At 37.4% G+C, this 24,812-nt stretch overlaps 1 long non-coding RNA gene across 2 annotated transcripts; it reads left to right on the forward strand.

Annotated features, from left to right (window-relative positions):
- Positions 1 to 16,634: 16,634 nt before the first annotated feature.
- LOC140229269 (uncharacterized) lies at positions 16,635 to 21,685 on the forward strand. Of its 2 annotated transcripts, XR_011901280.1 has the most exons (4): positions 16,635 to 16,705; positions 18,566 to 18,625; positions 20,352 to 20,415; positions 21,496 to 21,685. It is a non-coding gene; the product is annotated as an uncharacterized lncRNA (long non-coding RNA). The 2 variants fall into 2 exon arrangements; XR_011901278.1 differs by lacking the exon at positions 16,635 to 16,705 and having other exon boundaries at positions 18,376 to 18,625.
- The last annotated feature ends 3,127 nt before the right edge of the window (positions 21,686 to 24,812 follow it).

Below are 24,812 nucleotides of genomic sequence, written 5' to 3' on the forward strand. Positions count from 1 at the left end.
TTATATGGTAGGATGTTTTATGATACAACAGACCTACACATATGAATCAAATGTGATATCTTGAACATTTTTAAATCACTGCTCCCAAAGGTAAACTGGACCTTTAAAGGTCAGTATAGGCCTATAGATTTACCCATATGCATGTATGTAATAATAATGATGACAATAACAATAATAATAATAATAATGATATATGTATATATATATATATATATATATATATATATATATATAATACGTATAATGTGTATATGTATGTATGCATGTATATATATATATATATATATATATATATATATATATATATATATATATATATATATATATATATATATATATATATATATATATATATGTATGTATATATAGGCCTATACAAAGATAACTAGAGAGAAAAAGAGGGGAACAAACAATATAATTCTTCCTTCATAAGCGCTGCTCCTTCACTTTGGTATATAGGTTAACTTTACTATATCACTCCCATAAATCATAATCTAAATGTTTGCTGAAGATTTATGAGCTCGCGGCAGTAAGCCCCGATTAGTTTCCAGAACACTGATGGCACCCGGCAAAATACCACGTGCCATCAAGCCCCATGTACTCTCCTTTCGACCCACTTCCTTGAAACTGAAACCATAAAGCTATACAATCATAGCTCCATGCTTAAAGGGGATGGCTAGTAACTGATCAGTGGGAATTATAATCAGTGGGAATGCTGGGTGATGATTGTTCCAATCCTTGTGGGATTCATTTAAGAGTACATTATATCTATTGTTGTATGAAAATTATTTGCTTCAGAATGGTCTCACATTCAAGTAATGTGCAATTTAATGTTTCCAGGTTAGCATGCCTGTACAGTGACGTGGCGATCGTTAACGGCCCGTTAACATTAAACTGCACATTACTTGAATATGAGACCATTCTGAAGCAAATAATTTTCACACAACAGTAGATATATAATGTACTCTTAAATGAATCCCACAAGGATTGGAACAATCATCCCCCAGCGTTCCCACTGATTCCCACTGATCAGTTACTAGAAATCCTCTTTAAACTCGGTTGTTTGGAGCGACTCATCTTAAAGGCATAATTTACCATTTGCTGATGAAACAAAAACCCAGCATTAGTGCTATAAAATAGTTCTTAAAATAATGTGGGTTAGGGATAGAAACAACCACTGTAAAACTTTGAATCCGTAAAATTGATGTTAAGTATTGTTCAATATACAAAACGTGAACAATAGTTATAATCATAAAAATGTTTCCAGACTAAACCGTCTACAGTTACGGTTTATTGAGAAAAATGAAGATATCTTTCGTTCAGATATTCGTTCAGCCTTTTAACATAGCTAATTAAGATTTTAGCATAATGAGTAATATAGAACACTTATGCTTTGAATAGATAATATCATGGGATGCTAAAAGAGTGGTTGTTATTCAACTCATCGTTGTTTTCTGTGTAAGATAATTGGATACGGATTGGATACTCTTCCTGGTCATTAGATTTCATTTATTGGGATTAGTAAATGATGAATAAACAAATAAACAAACCAATCAGCCTATATAAAACCAGTAAAGGACTATCAATTCTTATCTTTCAGAATTGTTTCTGTGGTTTAGTATTTTATCCACTTCCATTTCTGCTACCAAAGTACTAGGCTCCACCACATACTATTATTGTTATCATTTATCATTGTTAGCAGTGAGTAAAGCTAGCAGTTACTCCTAGATTTGGTTTTGTCTCTTGAACAGCACGTATGTGATACATATACATGTATGTATATATTATATTTACATTCATCTATCTGCCTATTCATTCATTTATCGATTTATGCATAAAATTACACCTACTATAGTCTTTATTTTGTATTATACCAAGCAAATAGTGATGTACATTTGAATCAATCATACATATACCTATTTCCATGTACTTCATTAAAATGTTGCACAAGAACTTTGTTAAATTAACTATGTGCAGTGGCGTATCTAGGGAAAACGGCGCGGGGCAAGCACGAAAATTGCGCCCCTAATTTCTGAAAAAGTGTCGAACCCCAACCCCATCCCGGTAGGGACTTTAAACAAAGTCCACATGATGCTTTTTCAAGCACTTAAAAGGGATCTTTTGAGGGTGATTTAAATGTAATGAATTGTGATAGATTTTGGCGAGCGAGCGCAGCGAGCGAGCCGAAAATTTTTGTATTTCAGCTTACAAAACATGGAATCCTTGTCATTTTTTGCTTACCAAATCTTACATTTCTAATCAAGATATAGTGACAGCTTTATAGATATCGATTTATACCAAAAACTGAGGACTTTAAAAAATACTCTAAATTAGTAGGCGCGAGTGAGCTGAAATTTGTAAATGTCCTCGTCATCATCACGTATTGTTCTTATCTTTTTTTATATAAATTTTGGCGAGCGAGCGCAGCGAGCGAGCTGAAAATTTTTGTATTTCAGCTTACAAAACATGGAATTCTTGTCATTTTTTGCTTATTAAATCTCACAATTATAGTGACGACATTATAGATAACGATTTATACCAACAAACTGAGGACTTGAAAAAAATACTCTAAATTAGTACGAGCGAGTGAGCCAAAATTTGTATATTTCTGCGTCATCATTACGTTTTTTTCTTATCCTTTTTGATTTTTTTTTGCGCCCCCCTCCCCCGTATGTTCGAAACCGTTGGCGTCCTCTTTTGATCCATCCGGCGATCGCTTCAGAACGAATGAAATTGCAGTCGCTGCTCCGTGTAACATTTTTCCTGCTAGATACAAAATGACATGAGTGAACACAATAGACATTATCATTTTGTCCGCGTCATCGTCACGTTTTGTTCTTATCTTCTTCTCTTTTTTATACAAATTTTGGCGAGCGAGCGCAGCGAGCGAGCCGAAAATTTTTGTATTTCAGCTTACAAAATAACATCATGAAACTCTTGTCATTTTTTGCTTATTAAATCTTACAATTCTAATCAAGATATAGTGACGGCCTTATAGATAACGATTTATACCAACAAACTGAGGACTTGAAAAAATACTCTAAATTAGTACGAGCGAGTGAGCCGAAATTTGTATATTTCCGCGTCATCATTGCGTTTTGTTCTTATCTTGTTTGATTTGTTGTTGTGTTTTTGCGCCCCCCCCCCCCCATGTTCGAAACCCTTGACGCCCTCTTTTGATCCAATTGGCGATCGCTCAGAACGAATGAAATTGCAGCCGCTGCTCCGTGAAACATTTTGCCTGCTAAATATGAAATGACATGTGTAAACACAATAGACACTGTCATTTTGTCATCATCACGTTTTGTTCTTACCTTCTTTTTTATATAAATTTTGGCGAGCGAGCGCAGCGAGCGAGCCGAAAATTGTTGTATTTCAGCTCACAGAACATGGAATTTTGTGTGAACACAATAAACATTGTCATTTTGTCCGCGTCATCATGTTTTGTTTTTATTTTGTTTGATTTGGTTTTCTGCCTCCCCCCCCCCCCCCCACCATTCTCCCTCCCCCTTCCGGGCGAGTTTTTTTTTTTTTCTTCTTCTTCTTCTTCTTCTTTTTCTTCTTCTTTTCTTTTTTTTTTTCTTCTTCTTCGTTCTTTTTCCTTCTTTTTTTCTTCTTCTTCTTCGTTTTTTTTTTCGTTTTTTGCGCCCCCAAGGAGTGGCGCCCGGGGCACTTGCCCCCCTTGCCCCCCCCCCCCCCCCTAGATACGCCACTGACTATGTGTTATGTTACTGCGTGAAAATGAATGCAGATATCAAATCAAATCAAATCAAATTAGATCCCAGTGCAGCTTTGACTCTATTCTGATCCTGATGCAACAATACAGACCCCTAAAAGACACGTTATAGTTTTCATCCTTCATTCAAATAAGAAGTAAACAACTACAAACATAACTACATTGTTGAGAGATTTAAAAAAAAAAACACACGCTTAAAGGTCGTTTCAACAAGAAATATCAAATGATGTCATTTTGTACTTACGTCAGGACAACTCACTTAGCTCTTCATCAATCATGTGGATCAAACACTGATTAAATCCACCACATGATAGTCGATGACCTCTCCAACACAGTGCTTTACTCTGCTGTAAGAGATATTCCCAGATCTGAATCCTGAAGTTTCCCTTCGTTCCTTTCCCGCGATCTTCTACATCTACTTTACATTTACCTCGCTGTCACTTTCGCTGTATAAGTTTCAAACACGTGCTTGTTTGCACCTCAGCGTTACTTTATCCCTTTATTTAAAAAGAAAAAGACAGTGAACTTTCGGACACACGATGTCTGTGATACATTACCTGCATCCTAAGTGCGCAGTTACAGTATTGTTTTCATTTTCTTTTCTTTTCTGTACTTTTTGTTTGTTTTACTTCCTTTTAAATCTCAAGGGCATTAACTCCTCTTCAATTGATGTAGTACCTGCTTCTGTTTTAGAGTGGTCTTGTGTAACTCTTGTTACGTGACAAAACTTGAGGGCGGGCTTCTAAACGCATCCGCACTCACTGACGTAACAGATCATTCAATCACGAGTGCATGACGTTTAGCGCGAAACATGAGCTGTGCCAATCTAGCTCATGACTTCATTATTATCATTTTATCAGCGTTCATGTTAGCCCATCAGGAAGCCTACATTTTATTATAGAAACGATGGAGTTCAATCGTGCACACATGCTGTGTTGTGTAGGCCTACTACTCTATCATCATCAGACCAAGGAGCTACTTGCTGTAGTAGCTCCTTGATCAGACTATCTCATGCGGTTACACTCTGTTACGCTCACATGACCATTACTTAAGCTCCGAGAAGAAAAAAAAAATCAACAACAACAACAAAGAACATGCACGGTGCTGGTATCAAGTCGCCAACTTGAGATTTTGTTAAAAAAAAAAGAAAAAGAAAAAAAAAGTACATTGACCTACAGTTGCAATAACACGATGAAAGTTTTGCCTCGGTTTTGATTGTCTCGCTCCAGTAGTGTTTGGGAAGTGTTATCCACTATAAGGCTATTCTATATGTAATCGATAGAAAAAGCTCTCTCTCTCTCTCTCTCTCTCTCTCTCTCTCTCTCTCTCTCTCTCTTCTTATGTGGATCATAGCAGTGATGAAGGTCTTTTCCTCAATCGCCATAAAACACAATCGTCTTACAAGCCCGACCAAAACTTGCGCAAACATCGAAGGAACGTGCTCATAAACATAATATGAGCGAGGCAAATCTGAAAAGAGAAGTTTCAATTCGAATAGAGGCTTTCAGTCGCATTACAATGTATCTTTACTGTAAGTTTGCAATAACTAATTGTTTACTCTGTTCAATCCACATTGTTTTGTGTACATGATTTCTGTCACTAAAGTATGTAAAGCGATATGTATGGTATTGTCGAAAAAACCGGAAATAAATTTGAATTAAATTGAATTGAATTGAATAGAAGTGGACAGAATGATTCCTAAGGCCTCGGCTGTTCGTGCCTTACCTCTGCGTTACCTCAAAGGGATAGCATAGTTTTGGCTAGGATGGGGATTTAGATTGGGGATTTCTGTGAAACAAAGAGGTTCTAATAATCCCATCTTTTAAGGTTGGGACCACTTTGTTTTAATTTTTTGTGGATATCTCAGCCATTTTAAAACTGATTTTCATCAAACAAACTTTACATTTCTCTTAGAATTTACTATGGTTAATATTTCATAAGTGGTTTCTAATAATGTCACTAAAAGCTAAAATCTAAATCCCCTATCTCAACCAAAACTACACAGCACTGTATATTATCCCTTTAAAACAAGCCCGCTCTTCCTTGCTTCAGCAAGGACTGGTGAGGAAGGTCATTGTACTTTGCCTCATGACAGGAGCTCAGGTAGACTTTAATCAAGGCGCATTCTCGTCAATGAAATCCTTTTTTTTTTTTCTTAATCTGTAATGCAGTATAGGGCAAGAAGGAAATGCAATCAGCATGATTCTGCGACTCGGATATGGGTATTGCTGCGAGGGTCTTGATTGGAGGCTATTATATCTGCATGTATAACCTGGCGTTATATCCGTCGTAATAAACAATAGTCATGGTTCAAGGCTATATGACATTGATCCTTATTAACGCGGTACTTCAAGTAAAGAATTACACAAAAATATTTACTCAAGGTGTAATTATTGCCTTGTCAACTTTACGGTGTAGAATGACGCACTGTAGTGCTCCATTTGAACACTCAATGAGTCCGTTTAGATATTTGATCACGTTTTCAAATTTTACCAAATGCTTTAAATAAAACAAAAGAACCCAAGTCTCAATTTACACCGAGACAAACAGGGGCGGCGCAGCCGTGGGGGCCCCCACACTTTTTGTGCACCATAGGAATACATAAGGTGTCATCACTTTTGGCCCCCACACTTTTTTCAACCCGGAAGTACGTAAGAGGCACTACAATGGGAGGGGAATGAGCTGAGGACCTGTTTTTTTTTTTTTTTTTTTTTGCTTGTCAGCTGAAGACACCCGGAAGTGGACGGGAAGAGATGAGCTGAGGACCTTTTTTTTTTTTTTTTTTTTGCTTGTTAGCTGAAGAAACCCGGAAGTGGACGGGGAGAGATGAGCTGAGGATCTTTCTTTTTTTTGCTTGTTACCTCATGAAACCCGGAAGTGGGCCCCCACACTTTTGAAAACAGTGCGCCGGCCCTGCAAAAAAGCTATTCTGTGGTGCGTGGTTGCGGATCTTTCGAGAATAATCGTTTTAGTCTTGCTTGATTTCTTCGCATTAAATGTTGACTGGAACGACATCTGATAAGACCACAGGCTCGTTTGTAGGCCTATGGTCTGTCATGAAGTATTAAAGGGATGGTATAGTTTTGGCTGAGATAGGGGATTCAGATTTTAACTTTTTGTGAGATAATTAGAAAAAAACTTATGAAATATGAAAGAGCATACAATTCTAAGGGAAATTAAAAGTTCATTTGATGAAATTCGGTTTTTTGAAATGGCTGAGATATCCACAAGCAAAGTGAAACGAAGTGGTCCTAAAGAAAGGTGGGTCCCGCCTTTCATTAGGATATCTTGTTTTTGAATAACTCCTGCTGTTTTTTTGATAACTCCTCCCCCACCCCAGTAGGTCTCCGCAGCTACCCCTCCTATTAAACATTATTGTAACACACACATACACACACACACACACACGTTGGTATAATTACGTCATATTTGTTGGAGCCGCCGAGTGAGACGAAAGAGGTTGAGGTCTTGAGGAGGAAGAAAAAGAAGATGATGATGATATGCTTCTGCTGACGATGGGAACGACAAAGAGACAAAAGAAAAAGACAAAGAATGAGGGGACAAAGTATAAAACAAAAGACTCATTGTATGACAATTTCAAGCAAAGAGAAGAAGAAGAAAAAAAGAAATTATATACTCCTGATATCATGGTATCTATTATTAGTTTTATTTTGTGGATTTTCTTCTTTTATTTAGAATTACAATAAGGAAGAAAGACGTAATATATAAACATGACATTGCGTGATACACTCTAAAAACGCAAATGTTGAATCAACATTTAAAAGGGCCGAGGAGTGACACCATTTTTTGAAGTGTTGCATCCAACTTTTAAAATAACATTTTAAATGTTGAATCTAGCAGGAAAACCAACACTTTCAAAATGTTGTCACTCCTCGGCCCTTTTAAATGCTAATTCAACATTTGTGTTTTTAGAGTGTACATTCACTTGGAAAGTGTCTTTTTCTAGACACTGTGTTCATAATACCATTTACATGAAATAGTCATTAAGTTTGATATATACGTGGAAACAAGAAATTGCACGCTGTATCGTAAATGGGAGAAAACGTAAATATTCTACAAAGGAAGCAGATCGCCGTCGTGACCAGAACTTGACTTTTGATATGGTTATCGCAACAAGAGAGAAATGAAAGGAGATTGTACGTTTTTATTCACTAGACTTGTATGTAATCATGCATAATTATTTCTGAAGGATGATTACAAGCATAGAGTATACTATATTAAGGATGCCTTTTTCGGTGTGCTTGTGTCGGTGTGCGTGATCATGTGTTTAAAATGGCGCGTGGGTGTGTTCGGGAGAATGAGTGAATGTTGCGTAATACTGGTATGCATTTGCATTTGCGTGTGTCGATGATATATAAACTATTATATACCTCATATATAGATTCCTCTAGTCTGAATGGTTAGAAATGGAGTCATGAAAATAGCTGTGCCCCATTTTTTATTAAAATGACGTCATGATTTACTGTGCTCGGGGCATAGAATCAACTGTGCCCTGTAAATAGATTTGGAGACAGTCGCAACCAATGATACGACCGCCGCGCTGTCGATCAGCGTTGATTACGAGTGCTGTAAAAGAGACTAGAATCTATATTTTCGGTATCTTTATTTCGGAATCTATATTTTCGGTATATAAAACAAATAATGACAGCTTGATATTCGGGGCACAGTTAAGATTATGTAGGCCCTCGGTGATGTGAAAACCATAACTATGCCCTCAGCTTCGCTTCGGGCATAGTTATGGTTTTCACATCACCTTGGGCCCCTAATTTTAACTGTGCCCCTCATAGCAGTCATTATTTGTATACTGCTGTCATGTTTTAGATGAAGACCTTCTCAAGGACCATAATGTATGACACATATAAGACAAACCAAACCAAAACAAACAAACAAGCAAACAAATGAATATACATACATACAACTGTAATTAGTTATTACCTTTTGCGACAATTCAGCCAGCGTGCGCGAGCAGAAAAATATTAGGAAGTTGAAATTCATTCGGGCGATTTCACCCCGAATTATCTGTTCTTTCCTTCTGGTTTGAACTCGAATCAATTTCTCTCGTCGATTTCAAAGGTCAAAAACAAAGCTGTAGACACACCTTAATCGTTTTCTCTTAAATTCATTTTCTATTTTTTTTTCTTTTTCGAGTAGGGTCATAGTTTCTGTTTCAGTTTCAGTAAGTTTTATTTCTCCACTTGTACAAAACAGAAGATTAGTATAACAATGTCGAACATATTATTCACAAGTCATGAAAATATAAACAAAACTATATATACTTGTAACTATATTGTGGTGATATTTTCAAAGGAAGTGCGTCAATCTTGTGAGCTTTGCCACTTTTTTTCTGTCACCTGACGAGCGACGCTAAATCATTTATGTTTGCGCACGCTTCACTGTTAATGTCGCATATTGCAGTGACTTTGACTATGAAGACAATAGCCCTGAACGCCTCCGTTTTCAACCTCTATACACAATACCACGTGTCGTTAATATCATCATTTTGTCCCGTGTTAATTTGCTGGGGTTTGCACGGATTATCTGTGTCTGTGACCGTTTTTGTGTGTTTGTTTGTTCGTTTGAATGTGTGTGTGTCTGTCATTGTCCCATTGCTTTACTTGTATCTCTTCCTCTTATCCCTTCTGAATCGTTATGCCCACTCGTTCTTGTACGAACGTATGCAACGATTCATAATTTTCTTTTTACTCAGGGAACTTGCTAATTGTACAAGTTCTGCTTTTTGAGCAAATTCCTTCTATATTCCCCCATATTCCTTACAAGCGAGGGCTATTTCAACTCAAAGTGAATTTATGATGATCAACTATGTAAATCACGTGTATTTCTACATGTTTGTATAGGTGCAGTTGTACGTGTACTATATACTTACGTATTATTATTGTTTGTATAGTATGTATCGGTGCTTCATGACACTTCATCTTCTTGTACAAATCGATTATGCTACTTTGCAATTATTTTGTATTATTTGAATATGGAAAAAAACAAATGAAATCAGGCGCATGTGCGTTGCGTGAAGAAGTGGAGGGGGGTGTAGGGAGAGAGAAAGAGAGATAGAATGGGAGAGGGATGGAGAGAGTGAAACGGTTTAATGTTTTCTTGTCTATGCTGTACTTAACACTCATTTTTATCAATTCACAAGTAATGGGCCAAACCTATTACGAACTCACATCAGTAAAATGCTCATGTGAAAGCAGAAAAAACAAAAACAAAATGAAAACAACAAAAGCTATTTGATATGAACCTTTATACGGTTATATCCTTTTATCAATATTATTGCTTCTGCTGGTACTATAAAGCAATATGGGGACATTTAATAAGCAAACGAAATTGGTTAGAAAGTCTGATCAAGCTTGTAATTCTGTTATGCTATTACAATTACTAAGAATATACCATTGTCATTTTTTGCAATTATGAATCAATACAAGTATGCTATTGAGCTTGTTTTCTTTGAAAATAGCAGAAATTGAATGAAATAGAAATAGAATATGTATACATCTATTTATCCATCTATCTATATCTATATATATATACATTTAGTTAGTTTCGGCTGTGGATTGTTGTCGTTTTCGTTATATCAAATATACATATAGGCCTATATGTATCTTTTTTAATGTAATTCAGTTTCGGTTTTGCCCAGAGTCTGTTTGGAGCTATGAAAGTTTGGATTGCTTGACCAGCATCAAAGTTTAGTTTACAGAATGAGTTGTAATCATTTACATGCAAGTGAAGGAGAAGGATGGATGGGAGACAGAATCCTCGAAATTTATTTATAAAATTAGTTAAATATGGACAACCTCGGAAAGCCGTACCTGGATATTCAGACCTCTATTGATCATTATCCAAAGTACATTGACATTCCCTCCTGCTGCGATGGCCGCTTGATACACGTCCGTCACACACGAGGAAATTCAAACGCGTTCCGGGATATTAGACGACGCAGGACGATCGTAAACCTGACAATTAGCCGGTAATGACGTTGCCAGCAGTCTCTGCTGATGACATTGGACACACCCCCTTGGACACGCTCCAGACGAAGAAGAGACCAACCTCTGTTTTACACAGTTGGTTATGATAATGGCAAGCAGTCATTCTACACCTGTCAGAGAATAATTTAATGCAACGGACTGCGTTGAGCAAAGATTATTCCTGCTGTCCCTTCAGTTGTTATGATGCGGCTATTTGCAAACGTGCCGATTTTTTTTTTTTTTTTTTTTTTTGGATCGTGTGGCAGTGATTTGATAATACAACTTGAGGGAAAGAAATGGCAATCATTATCCTTGGCCCCTTACAGGAGTACACTGGCTGTTAGTTTACGGTGACTTCAGTTCAGTTCAAAATATTGAATAGAATTTTTTTATAACAAATGAGATGTTGAATAAAATTGGGTCGATTGAAAGAAAAAAAAAATGTTCGCTTTGTAATGTGTACGTTAAAATTTTAATACAGCTCTTGAGTGAGTGCCAAAATATTGATAGGGACTGAAGTATCAGAGATTGGAGTTATTTTTAATGCGGGTCTGGTGGAAAATAAAACATTATGTTGGTATCAGCAATTCGGCATTGAATTGTATTACTGTATAATATGCTTGTAAGAATGAAAATCGATGACTGTAAAATAAGAATAGTACCTCGTTTTAGGTAATATCATAAGAACGAAAAATTTATCGCAAAAAAAAATTATCAAAAGCTGGAAGTGTTTCAGAAATAAGGTGTCTCGATACGTATGTTATGATGTTCCGAGTCACGACGGTTCGTTGCCTATTTTTCAAAGTGCTTCAATTGTTAGAAACAAAATGACGTGTTATGTGTTTCGATGCATACATTTGATATAGAATAATAAATATCCCAGTGGAAAAAAAAAAAGTTTATTTACAATGTTTCGTCTGGCTCTCAATACAACAATGTAATTACAATAATGCGGACGTTATAGTTAGGCAACAATGAAAGAACAGAGGGAGGGGGAGACAGACAGACAGACAGACAAACAGACAGACAAACAGACGAGAAAGTCACCTTAAATATTACGTGTCCTAATGGTATTGTGTCTGCTTCACTTTGATTATAGTCACTTTTTTTCCAACAGTGGAATTTTCATTTTAATAGCGTGCGTGTGTGTGTGTGTGTGTGTGTGTGTGTGTGTGTGTGTGTGTGCGTGTACGCGTGTGTCTGTGTTTGTTTGTGTCTGCGTGTGTCTGTGTGTGTGTCTTTGTGTGTGTCTGTGTCTGTGTCTGTGTATCTGTCTGTGTGTGTGCGTGTGTGTGTAAGCAGGTATGTATGTACACGCGAAGGTTTTCGTCTGTATGCTTAATATGGTGCTTTCTTAAGGAGGCGCACGTGGATTGAGTTGAAGATTGTTTTGATTGAAAATGTTTGCGTGGTTGCATTACTTAAATTCCTAAGGTAGGAAGTAATATGAGTGTGCTTAATTATTATACACAATTTTCGTCTAAAAGATGCGGACTTTAGGCCTCATTAACAATTTGAACATGATATCAATGCTCTCATATCAAGTGCATAAAGCACACTGAATGAATGCTTAGCATTTTCTTGGAAACCAAACATAGAAATTCAAATATCCTAAATTTGATCGCATGTACAGGCGAAAAAAAAAAAGAAAGTTAAATGATTATTCTCTGGCCTGTTACTTATAAATCTTACAACCCCCTGACCTACATTGTTCTGATCAGCTGTACTTTGGGCTTATTATGCTGTGACCCAGAGGGGCTACTTACCATGCCGCTCAAGAGCCATGCCTTTGGAATGAAGATGGCATTGTCTTTCTTAAGATGTCATTCTCGATGACCTATCGATGCCCCCTTCACTCTCTGTCGAGTGGCTAATGAACATGCACGGGGTGTGAAATTGCACGGTCAAGTTGAGTCGGGTATCAACTGGCCAATGCATGGAGCAGCGAGCGGTTGAGGGCGTGGTTGAATGGTTAAAAAAGAGGGTGAGTTGAGATGAGGAAATGATGGGGAGAGGACAGGAAAGGGAGAGAGAGAGAGATATGGGGGGGGGGGAGAGAAAGATGAAGGGAGACTGGATGATGGAAAGTGATTTTATTTCATCGGGTTTTTATATGAACTGCCATGTAAATATTGCCTTTTGCTCGACTTTCCTACGACCAGCAGGCCTATCAAACGTATTAAAAGAAATCATTATTTCTATCTCTCTGTCTTTGCAATTCACACAACCATTGTACTGAGATTTTGAGTTGCATTATATTTATAGTGTACAATTTTACTAGGATAAGTTTGAAATTACAGCTATGTTCTCACACTTCACGATTTTCCATCACAGCCTGATCTCCGAGTTAACTCGATTCATAAAGTACTCAGTATTCGCAGGGATTACTAGTAATGACCTCATAAATGCTCATAAAAGCAACAAACACGTTGCTATACACACAGACACACACACACACACACACACACACACACACAAACAAACAAACATACGCACACTGTTTCTTCCTCTCTGTCTTTCTCCATCGATCTATCACTCTATTTTTTACTTCCGCCATCCTTCGTGAGAGAAGAAATGGAATAATGAAAAGTGTTTACATAGCAGTACATAGTTGTGAACAAAAAAAGGGGGGCTATAGTCAGAGAAACATAATGATGCATCTGAGACATCTCTTTTCATTTTTTTTTTTTTTTTGCATCACGGAGCTTGAAGCTCCGAATTGATTGCACACGGTTAATTTTGTATTTCACCTGCCCAACCGCCACCACCATTACCCCCCCCCCCCCATCTTGGTATGTATGTTCATTTATTTTCATATTTCCATGTGGTTTTTTTTTCTTCCACAAAACATATTATAAAACAATCACATGGTTAATGATCTTGGGTACACATTGATTGACTGCAAAGTGAAAATTAAAAATGATTAAAGAATTGAAAACACGTACAGATGCAAACGTCAGCTTGGAGCATCTAGGCTGACAGCAGATGCATTCCAGCATCCTAGCCAACTTCCATCTTAACCATAATAATGCCAAGGACCACGTTCCAGCGACGAACAACCGCAAACAACAAATTGTGGTGTCTAGCGATTGCTTCCCGACAAAAGCAACGACAACTCTATTAACGGAGAGGTCGCTATCTTGCGGAGACGTAAAACTTCTACAGTTATTCTGCGGCTTCAGTCTCAAGTTGCTCAGTTCTCTTTTATTTACTTTTTTGTTGGGAGTGGGAGGGGCATTTATGATTTTCATCATTTTACAATGGTCAGTGTCCAAGATAGGGATCGTAAGAATATTCATACTGGATGGGATTATGTTTCATTTTGTTCGACAGTTAGACGAAATTGTACAAAAGTTTGCATGGTGGTATAACGGCCTCTGATGGATCAGACTACTGATAACATCTCAAAGGCGACAATTGCGTGATAAACTTTCCCACTGTGACTTAGCTGGTAATACAATGTTAGTGGCGTCCGCACACTTTCAAAACCCGTTTCATTTATTTTCAGATTAGTCGGTTTATTTACGGAGATTAATCTTTCGCTAAACGTACGATGAAAGGGTCAAGGGGAGAATAGATTGCATTCTTACGCACTTGAGACGGAGGGAAAGCTTTATTTTGTTGAATAAAAGACGACAAAGATTTACTTTTTCCCCCCTTTCGTTCGAGGATCTTAACGCATTTGGCGTGAGCCTCGACGCCATCTTGGCGACAGAGTGTGGCCGGCAAGCGCTGGGTTATGGCCCCCGGCGACATGGCGTGGAGACTCCCGCCCGATCCGTATCAAATGCCTCGTCTGCGGGGATATCGCACAGGCGATAAAAAGAGAGCGAGACACCGAGAAATCCGCGCGCTTTCAAACTAATCATCTAGCGACGATTTCCTCTATCCCCCCTTCCTTTCTCGAACTCTTGCTTCAATAGTCGAAAGCGGTAAAGCTCTGAGGAGAGAGAGAGGGTGATAACGATAAATTACATCTGATATGACGATGTAATGAGACATAATTTTCTCCGTTCTCGCATCTCACCGAGTTTTAAAGCTTAGCTTCTCATCGCGTCGGAGACACACAAGCGCACTTGAGAAAATCTAGCCAAGAGCAAAGTGAGAATGCAACGTTACATTACCGGTTTGTTTCGCAAATAATCTTTTCCTCTCAGCCTTTGAATCTTTCTCCTTTCCACGTTCTCATTTGAAGAGTGATTCCATCCATCATTCTGCTTCCTTTTCTTGCCTTTTATTACAAAGTTTCTAAGAGCGATGAAGACAATTATCTTCTTTGGCACCACGAGGAGCAGACGACACGCTTTATATAGGTATATACTAAACATTTGAATCATTCATTAATTTCTAAATGGACATGTTGAAAATCAACTTAGGTCTTCGCTGAAACCTCGTATCTACACTTTCAGGCTATATTCTACATTTTTGCTGTCTCGTGTTTGAACTCCTTTCTGAACTCCTTTTTGTCTTATTTTTCGTATTTTTTTTTTCAGTTGGGGTTGGGATTGAGTGTTGGTAGGACATCACTCTGTATCTGCGGAGTGGAGCATATCTTTCTTCTTCTTTGACTTGATTTCTTATGTTTTGAAATTGAATCACTACAATGACTTCTGTCCTTCACTTCCTACTCGATTCCCATGCATTTGTAAATGAAGAGTTTTATCGCAGAACGACATAACTCCATTCTTGTTTAAGTTATTTGTGATTAAAGCTGCTAAAAAACAAAGAAAATAATAAGAAATTATAAGATATTTTCAATCATCATATTTTGTAGAATATTGTTATTGTCATAAGTGAGGCTTTACTGGAGAGGTTTAATTTTGCTCAATCTGACGATGGACTTACTTTGAAGTGTTTAAAAATGGCGCTTAGCTCATTTTGCGATTAAAAATCTTCAAATATTACATTATCATCACGATATATCCGTTCTTATTCTGAAATTGAATCACAAGTCTTGTTTTTCACTTCCATGGGTATTTTTTGCAAATGATTGCAAGGTCTATGCATGATCTTGATCAAAATGTCTTTGAAACACCTTTAAAAAGGTACCATCGCCTTCTGCAACACGCCCAAGAGAAAACTTAGAATGACTTGACAGAATCACCAACTAATGTGGAGATGTAGAGCTTTGGAAATGTGCCAAAAGTTGTAGGATAACTCTTTAGGTATTTGCATCTTGATTTCTGTACGCCGGTGTGATACAAGAGAGAGAGAGAGGGGGGAGGGGTGGTGGGGAGAGACAGAAAGAAAAACAGACAGACAGACAGAGCTAACAGAGAGAGAAACAGACAGACAGACAGACAGACAGAGAATGATCATTCTATGATTATTGTATCTGTATAACAGCATTGAATGCATTTCAGAGTGCATTGAGAAATGATGAATTTTTATTCGATATTCTCATCAATTTACTTTGAAAAAAAAAAAACAACTCCATAGCAATCACCGCATTCTAAGATAGGGACTCAAACTGTTCTATCAACAACAAAAAAAGAACAGAAGAGCCTTATTCTCAAAAAGTAAGTTAAACAAACTTTCACCCTCGACTCTGTGATGATGCGCGTTCTGTAATAGCGCCATCGCCAAATCAACAAAACTTGGCGCGATTTCAGGGCGCCACCCTTTGGCCCGAATTCACAAAGGTGGTTTCGCTCGAAACCACGGTTTCAAACCGCAGATTTGAAACCATGGTTTCAACTTGCGATTCACAAAGGTGGTTTCGGCAGAAACCATGGTTTCTCCGCAGTCTTCTACGTCACGATTTTGAGTCAACTGTTTGGGGTGGTCTGTTAGTGGACTCAACTGAAACCGTGGATTTAACCAATCACAGAGCAGCATTTCGGGACATTTGCAGACATTAGACGAGAGTTGGTGGTCGGCGCGGCAATTCTTGAATCACTCGGCAAGAGAATAAAGAGTTGTTGATGGTTAGAGAGTTACTAGCGTTCGCTCCAACTTTTAGAAAATCGTGAGTAATTTATCCATTTATAGTGATGAGAAGTGTTTTACGCTATCATCCATTGTTTTTATTTGTGAAGAAAATTTTAGATTAATGGTATAAAATGCATGCAATGCTACCTAGCAGAACACGGGATTTGATATAGAGATGCGTTATCGTCAGCAGGTTTTGTGTAGTCCTACACGTATATTTTTGTGTCACCCTCTCGCACATAGATAGCGGCGAGCTACCATACCACACATCCTTCTCCTTGTGACCTTGCTTGACTCCTTGAGCTCTGCCAGTTCTCTCTATTCTTTACCTGCTCATGGTCAGGCAGGCACACAAAACTGGCTAGAATTGAAGAAAAAGTTTGATCTTCCTATACACCATTCCAAAATAGTAATTAGGGCCTAGCATAGGTCTAGAGCGTAGAGGATCTAGGATCAGTCTCAAACGAGAGACCTAGCCAGGCCTAGGTAACCAGTGAAGTGTGAGTTCTCACGTATCCTTAACATTTAAAACTTAGGACCTAGTCTAGAACTGCGACCAGCCCCACGCAACGCGAAGTGTTGGACAGTACTGTAACGTTATTTATAGGACTAGGCCTTTGATAACTGTACAATTCCAAGGAGCACCCGCGGTTATGTTAATTGTTCAGTTTGGCAAGAGTTCCTTTTGGGACAAAAGTGAGTGTAAGTGAGACAAAGTAAAAGTGAGTGCGTGTGTGCATCCGTGCGTATCGCAAGCAAGGTTAGGCTAGGTAGAGTTGTAACTTGTATAGGATCTAGATCTAGCTGCACTGACTCGATCACTGTCTACTAGTACTACGTACCGTAGTACTACACACGTAACGTAGTAGACTATGGAATAAACTATACACAGCGCAGTCGCTGTGACAGCGTACTAACAGCGTCTGGTCGGGCTAGTAGAAATCTAACGGTGTAAGTAGACTGTACTAGGATCTAGATTCTAGTAGATCTAGGCCTAGGCCTAGAATTAAGATTCTAGACCTAGTACTGTAACGTTAGTAGGACGTAGGCCTACTACTAATGTAATTGAAATTGGGGTGGCTGAGCAATCGTTCACGAACAGTGTCTCCTCAATAGGAGAGAACCGTATACTGTTTTTACAGCAATTTGCAACCTTTTGCTGGTGAGTACCAACATCTGTAGTAATTTGTTGTATATGATAGATTAGTAGGTCTAACACGTGTCGTTGGGTCTAACTTAACTGCAACCAGCAGCCCCATACGCATAGCGTTCATATGCTATGCGTATGGGGCTGCTGGTCGCAGTTAGTCTAGGTCCTACGAGGTGTGTTTGTCGCGCTAGTCCCACTGCGCTGACTAGTCTATAATTTTTAGTATTGGGTCATTTTAATGTTTGATTGGTGTTTTCGTAAGCCACCGTAAAAGTCCATCGTTTTTATCTGTCGCAACTCGCTGATGTCTTGTTACGTAGTAAAAGCTAGCATACAAGACAAGTAGTGATATTATTATTTGATATACAATGTACTTTGCTAACACTACAGGGTAAACTCCGATATCGAAGCTCTGTTTGCCTGCCAACAACGGAGCTTCGAAGGAACGTACACGTGTATTGTGAAATTTGCGAAGCACATCGTATGCGGAAATGATGTACAACACTACATTAACAATGTTCAATCATAACAGCTTCTACTCGAGAATTGTCAAATTGTATGCGGAAAACAAGTGACTGATGTGTGAAGGTATGTAATGTAGTGATGTGTGTTTACCAATTATATTGGCCAGCCGACGATTTATTCTTCGATATAATTATTGACATGATCCTGCTTTGAAAATGATTGAGTTACTTATCAAAATTTAGATGGATGACATTCCCTTTTTATGTGATTTATCTGTTGCAGTAGACACATCCTTTGACTGCCATCAACAGGAAACCTGGTTTTGCTGTAAAGAACAAAACCGTAAGTAGAATCCTTTCGTAAATGCACAAGTTGGGGAGGAATTAAAAATGTGGAATACCTGTTTAAAAACAGGACTTGTGGAGATTTTATTAATCATAATTACAAGCTTGAACTTACTGTACAGTACCCTGTGAGAAAGTTATGTGTTCATCATTGCATTGTAAGATTCCACTGTGGTAAACTCATAAATGAAATTCGGAAACAGATTCATTATTGCATGGGTGATCGTGAGCCTTAAACTAAAATCCACCATGATAAAAGTGTGTATTAGAGAATGAAAAAAAAAAAAATATGGAATTTTAAATATTTGAAGAAATCAGATGAGTAAATAAGCAGATTATTACTGTTAAAAAAAAATTGTCATCACTAGGTCTGTGTAAATGGCAAAATTGGTAAGCATCTATGTGGAGAGGGAGTATTGTACAAATGGGATACTCTTAAGAGGGGCCCTGGGGCGGCAACAACATCCTTTCTACATTGCCATCTTCTTGAAAACAATTGGAAAGATTTTTACCAAATTTGGCACTGACCATCTGCATTTTTCTGATTAGTGTTTTAATAATAATAATAATAAGGTCTTATTTACCCAGGGTAGCCTCTTCAGTGTTGCCACTGCTCTACCAGAGGGCCCTGCTATTATTATTACCCTAGCGTTGCCAGGTACCCATTTATACACCTGGGTCGAGAGGGACATTGTAGGTAAAAACATCTTGTCCAAGGATGTAAGCACTGGGCGGGATTCGAACTCACGGTCCTCCGTTCGAGAGTCGGGAGTCTTATCCACTATGCCACAGCGCCCCCAGCTCACCTGAGCCAAATAGCTCAAGTGAGCTCTAGCGATCGCTCACCATTCCCATCTTAACAACTGACAAGCAGATTTTAACCAAACTTGGAGGGAAATCTGTAAGGGGTGGGGAGTTAAAAATGTACATGTGGTGAGTGTAGCTCCCCAGGGTGCTCCAGGGTAGCATCTTTTGTTTAATTTACAAAAATGCCCCAAATCTGGCAATACTACATGCTGTGCTAGTATGGGCGCTAGACCCACAAGCTCTTTTTATGTATAATTCAAATATTGTCAAGATGTCACAACTTCTCTTTTACTTCTAATGATTTCATTAAAACATCTTGAAGTTTAAAATTCCCAAATAATTTACTTGCAAAAGAAAAATGTATTAACATGGCTGAATCTCTAAATTCATTATTGGGTACATCTTTTTAAAGGGATCGTATAGTTTTAGTTGAGACCTAATTTCAGGTTTCTAACTTTTTTTTTTTTTGGTGAGATAATGAGAAACCTCTTATAAAATATGAAAGAGCATGTAATTCCATGGGGAATTCAACGTTTATTTGATGAAAATTGTTTTTGAAATGGCTGAGATATCCAAAACAGAGCGATTCTTATAAGTGTGGGACCCACACTTTATTACGATCGCTTTGTTTTACTTTGTTTTTTGATGTTTCAGTCATTCCAAACCCGATTTTCATCAAATAAACTTTGAATTCCTCTTAAAATGGTATGCTCTGTACTATTTCATAAGTGTTTTCTTGGTATCTCGCAAAAAGTTAAACGCCCAATTCTCATCTTCACCAATACTGTACTATCCCTTTAACCTGCATTCATTTGTTGTTCGCAGGTCTTTGTTGTTGAAAATGTCATAAAACTTGATAGTCTGAATCAATCTCTTCAATACAGTTAAGATCTTTGTCCTTTTTGTACCAAATGTAGGAAACACCAATAATGGCTGCGCAACCATTTGAGACATCTCCAGCTATACTCCAAAGACTGAGAGGTATCATTTTGTTTCATTTTTTGTTGCTTGCCTTGATATAACATTCAATGTTTTCCTTTGTACGATAAAGCATGGAAATAGGACAACATGGCTTCTTCAAAGTGATTATTCACTTAATAATGAGTAAGACATACATGGCTGAACTTATTTTTCAGGTGGCCAACTGGGCCGCTTAACCAAGATGATTGGTGGGCAAATTCAATTTCGGATACAATTGCAATGCAGAATGAAAGCACAAATTTCTGACTTTCATGAATAAATTTAATCAGGAAACATTGCTATGACTGTTATGAGTGGCCAACCGGGCCACAAAGGGCTCAGCTTTTGGTGCTCAAGAAAAGTTTTGTTTTGCCAGTGGCAACTGGGCCACTGCTAAAGTTGACATACATTTTAATATAATCTAACTAAATTATCATTCTTCCAAATTACACATGTACATCAGCACGCAGTGGTGCTTCTTATAATTATAGTTCTCAAGTTAAATGTGTGGCAAATTAGAGTAGTGGGCATTAACAATAATGACATTTTAAAGATCACCTATTTAATTCTGTGTATTCTACTGACTGGACTATGCTTGTACTTTACAACTGATCATTTGGCTCAAGAAATTCATGATAATCACCAGTTGACAGTTGACAAACTGACATTAGTGACGACAATTTATTGTCTTTGCGTATTTCATTTTTATTTTGTCGTCCTATGAAAGTGAATTAGATGGACAATTAAGAGGCACATTACTGTTTTAAGCATATAACAGTAATGTTCTCCCCAATACTCTTGTTCACCTTAAAGTTCGTTTTTTTTTTCAATTAGTTAAGATGAAATAACGCCAAGTATTGAGTGATCATGAGGATGAAATGCTCACTCCCAAGGAGTTGTTTGTACAGACCCTGCTATCATTCTTGGATAGAGCTGAGGTGAACAGCACCAAGGAAATGTTAACAGAATAGTAGATATTTGTTTCATAAACCTCATTATTGAATATGTTTTATGACCAACAAGTAGAATCATTTTGTTTTACCACACATTTTCTAAGTACATGTATATTATTGTCCAAATTATTCCTCCGTACATTCCTAGAGAGCTGAAAGGCCTCGAAGAGGATTGGCTGACAGGCGGAATCCATTTGAACTGTATGAGGATGAAGCTTTTCAAGTGAGCTACAGATTTTCGAAAGATACTCTGCACTCCACCTCATCAATATGCTTGGAGGTGATCTGAGGAGGGACACAGATTGGAATGATGCACTACCTGTTCATGTGCAGGTGTTGACCACTCTCTGCTTTTATGCCGTTGGTAAGTTAATACATTTTTGCTCATTAAATTTTACAAATTGCATGTTATATGTTTGTCCTTTTGTTGTTGTGGTTGTTGTTCTTGTTCTTGTTCATATTGTTGTTTTGAGTAGTGAGGGGATTTATAACCAATCTCTGTAAGACCATCCATAATGGGAGGGAGCTGGAGGTTCCCTAAGGTTGGTAATACAGGAGATTATGTGTACCCTGGTGAGCACTAGATCTGCATACTCTCTCTTAATGTTAGTATTGCTCAGCTTTTCTTTTATTTAGACTTTTAATTGTTTTCCTCATACCAGTGATTTAACAGAGCTGCCAAACATTTTTCTTCGTATCATTTTGTACCTTTTTTGTTGTTGTGGGGGGGGGGGGGGGGGGATGCTCCAGTTTACATGGGAAATTGTTGCATTTGGAACTTATTTGTATGGGAGTAGGATCAGTCATTTTCACAGGCTTAAATCAAATTATATATTTCTTTGTATTTTAATCAAATGTGTACAATTGCATTTGATAAAGGATTATCCACGCAAAAATCTATTTAAGTGGTTTCATATTTTTATTCAGATTCATTCCAGCGGATGCATGGGGACGAGGCATCAATGTCACAGTCGTCTGCTATGCAGAGTCATCAGAGACGTTTTGGAAGCCATCGCAAGGAGGAAGAGAGAATTCATCAGGTTTCCAACTACGAGAGAAGAGATTGAATCTACCCAGCAGAGATTTTATGAGTACTGCCGCTATCCAGGAGTCATAGGTGCTATCGATAGGACTCATGTCTCAATAAGGAGTCCTGGTAGGGAACAAGCCCTGTACTTAACAGGAAGAACAGGTATTCGATCAATGTAAATATCCCGTCAGTATAATACTGTAATCCTCTTGTTTAATGCATCCACTGGCAAGAATTAGTTGGCGGAATTATATTAGCTGTACTCGTTACATACTCAAATAAGATATCAATGGTATTTTTCTCTCTGTGGTCATTGAGAACCATATTTCATTTGAATGATTGCCCTATCCGCAAGTGAAATTTATTTGCATATCATATACTTCTCTTTCTTTTCTCGTCAATTTTTGATGAATGGCAATTCATATATCAGCAGTAAAATATCTAACAATTATTGCTTTATAGAATGTAAATGTGATTAAATAGATATATCTAAATGTAAAGAAATTGACATCTCATTTAAAGACATTGCATTACAATAATTTCATATTATTTCAGGTCATGAGTCTCATCATCCGAACTTCTTTGTTACTGTATTACGACTATCGTAAGACACTACGCTATTGTATGAAATGGCAACAATAATATTTTGTTAGTCCTCTGTCTCACTAAACAAATATAAATATCACCAGAAATGTAATCATGGCTTATTAACAATGAAGCATGTTGTTTGATCATCGAATACATGCTGTTAAATAAATAGTTACCCTTTTCTATTCAACTGGTTTACTTTATCCCCAAAAAGTATATGCATATATACAATATAAACAGTGGATATACATGTAGACCCCATTGAATTAATGTTGAGTTAAAGAATCTTAAAGTGTACGGTGTACATCAGTTATATTTAAAGGGATCATATAGTTTTGGTGGAGACTGAAAGGAGACCTCCGGATGATTTTCAGATTTTTACATTTGAACAACTATAAATTAGTAATACTGAGGACTGAGTTTTAGAATTTGTGATAATTGGGATGAAGAGCAAGAATATTTTCTAAATTTAGAACAAATTGCAATGAACAAGGATGATGACATGGCAGAGTCACCATAAGAATGCATGAGTTGGGGCTCAAGGAAGCAGAACAAAAGAAGAAGGCATTCATAAATTATTCACAGGTGAACTCGCAATCACGCGGTATTGTAATGGAATTACACTGCTACATTTCTGAAATACCGTATGTGAACCTCCTATGTCATCATCCTTGTTCAGTGTAATTTGTTTAAGGTTTCTCAAAGTATTCTTTCTCTGCTCAAGAACCACAACAAATTCCACAAATCTATACATGGAGTACTGAGTAGTCAATTTATGTACTACATGATGTGAAATTATGAAAATTGTCTGGAATATGTCCCTTTAACTTCAGGTTTTTTATTTTTTTTTTTTTTTTTTTTTTTTTTTTTTTTTTTTGGTGAGATAGTGAGACACCTCTTATGAAATATGAAAGAGGATGCAATTCCAAGAGGGATTCAATGTTTCTTTGATGAAAATTGGTTTTGAAATAGCCAAGATATCCAAAACAGAGTGATCCTAATAAAGTGTGGGACCTACATTTTATTATGATCATTTTGTTTTACTTTGTTTTTTGATGTTTCAGCTATTCCAAACCCGATTTTTTTCAAATAAACTTTGAATTCCTCTTAAAATGGTATGTTCTGTACTATTTCGTAAGTGTTTTCTTGGTATCTCGCAAAAAAGTTAAAGCCCAATTTTCATCTCCATCAATACTGTACCATCCCTTTAACACATTCTTAGTGAAATTGTCAAAAATAGTAAACTATGAATAGACATGAACATTGCAATGTCATGTAAAGGCTGAGGGTGATTGGTTAGATCTAACTGAAGTTTACTCTCATTGACAATCCATACCAGGTGCCAAGACGTGTCAAAAAGTGACAATAATCCTGTATACGTGTAAGTGGCTTATGACTTTGGAAATTGTTAAAATCACACAATTCATCAAAAGCCACCTCAGATAGAGAATGCTAGAATGTCTATCCAAATATCCCAGAAAGTGTCTCCAAAGCTTGAATAAGCCACAGAGTTGCTCCACATTTCATAGGCATAAGAAAAATCTCAGATGGCTACAGTTGATTAAATCCGGGGACACTGACAGTCATCTCTCTCTTTATAATAATGCCTTTTTATCAGGATTTATTCTGTACTACATGTAGTTCAGGAAAGTTGGCAGATACTATATTTGCATGTTCATGTATTGTGCATCTCACTGTCTTGCATTTCTAGTATATTTCTAAATATTTAACACATTACTAGTGTAGTAGAGGATAAAACTACCGAACATGGCTAACGTACTGTACATTGTAATGCCATTGTGACAAAGTACATTATTATGTTTTTGGTATTAAGGATTTGTCCCTAA

The sequence above is a fragment of the Diadema setosum genome, chromosome 1 (assembly GCF_964275005.1).
Source record: "Diadema setosum chromosome 1, eeDiaSeto1, whole genome shotgun sequence".
NCBI lineage: Eukaryota > Metazoa > Echinodermata > Echinoidea > Diadematoida > Diadematidae > Diadema > Diadema setosum.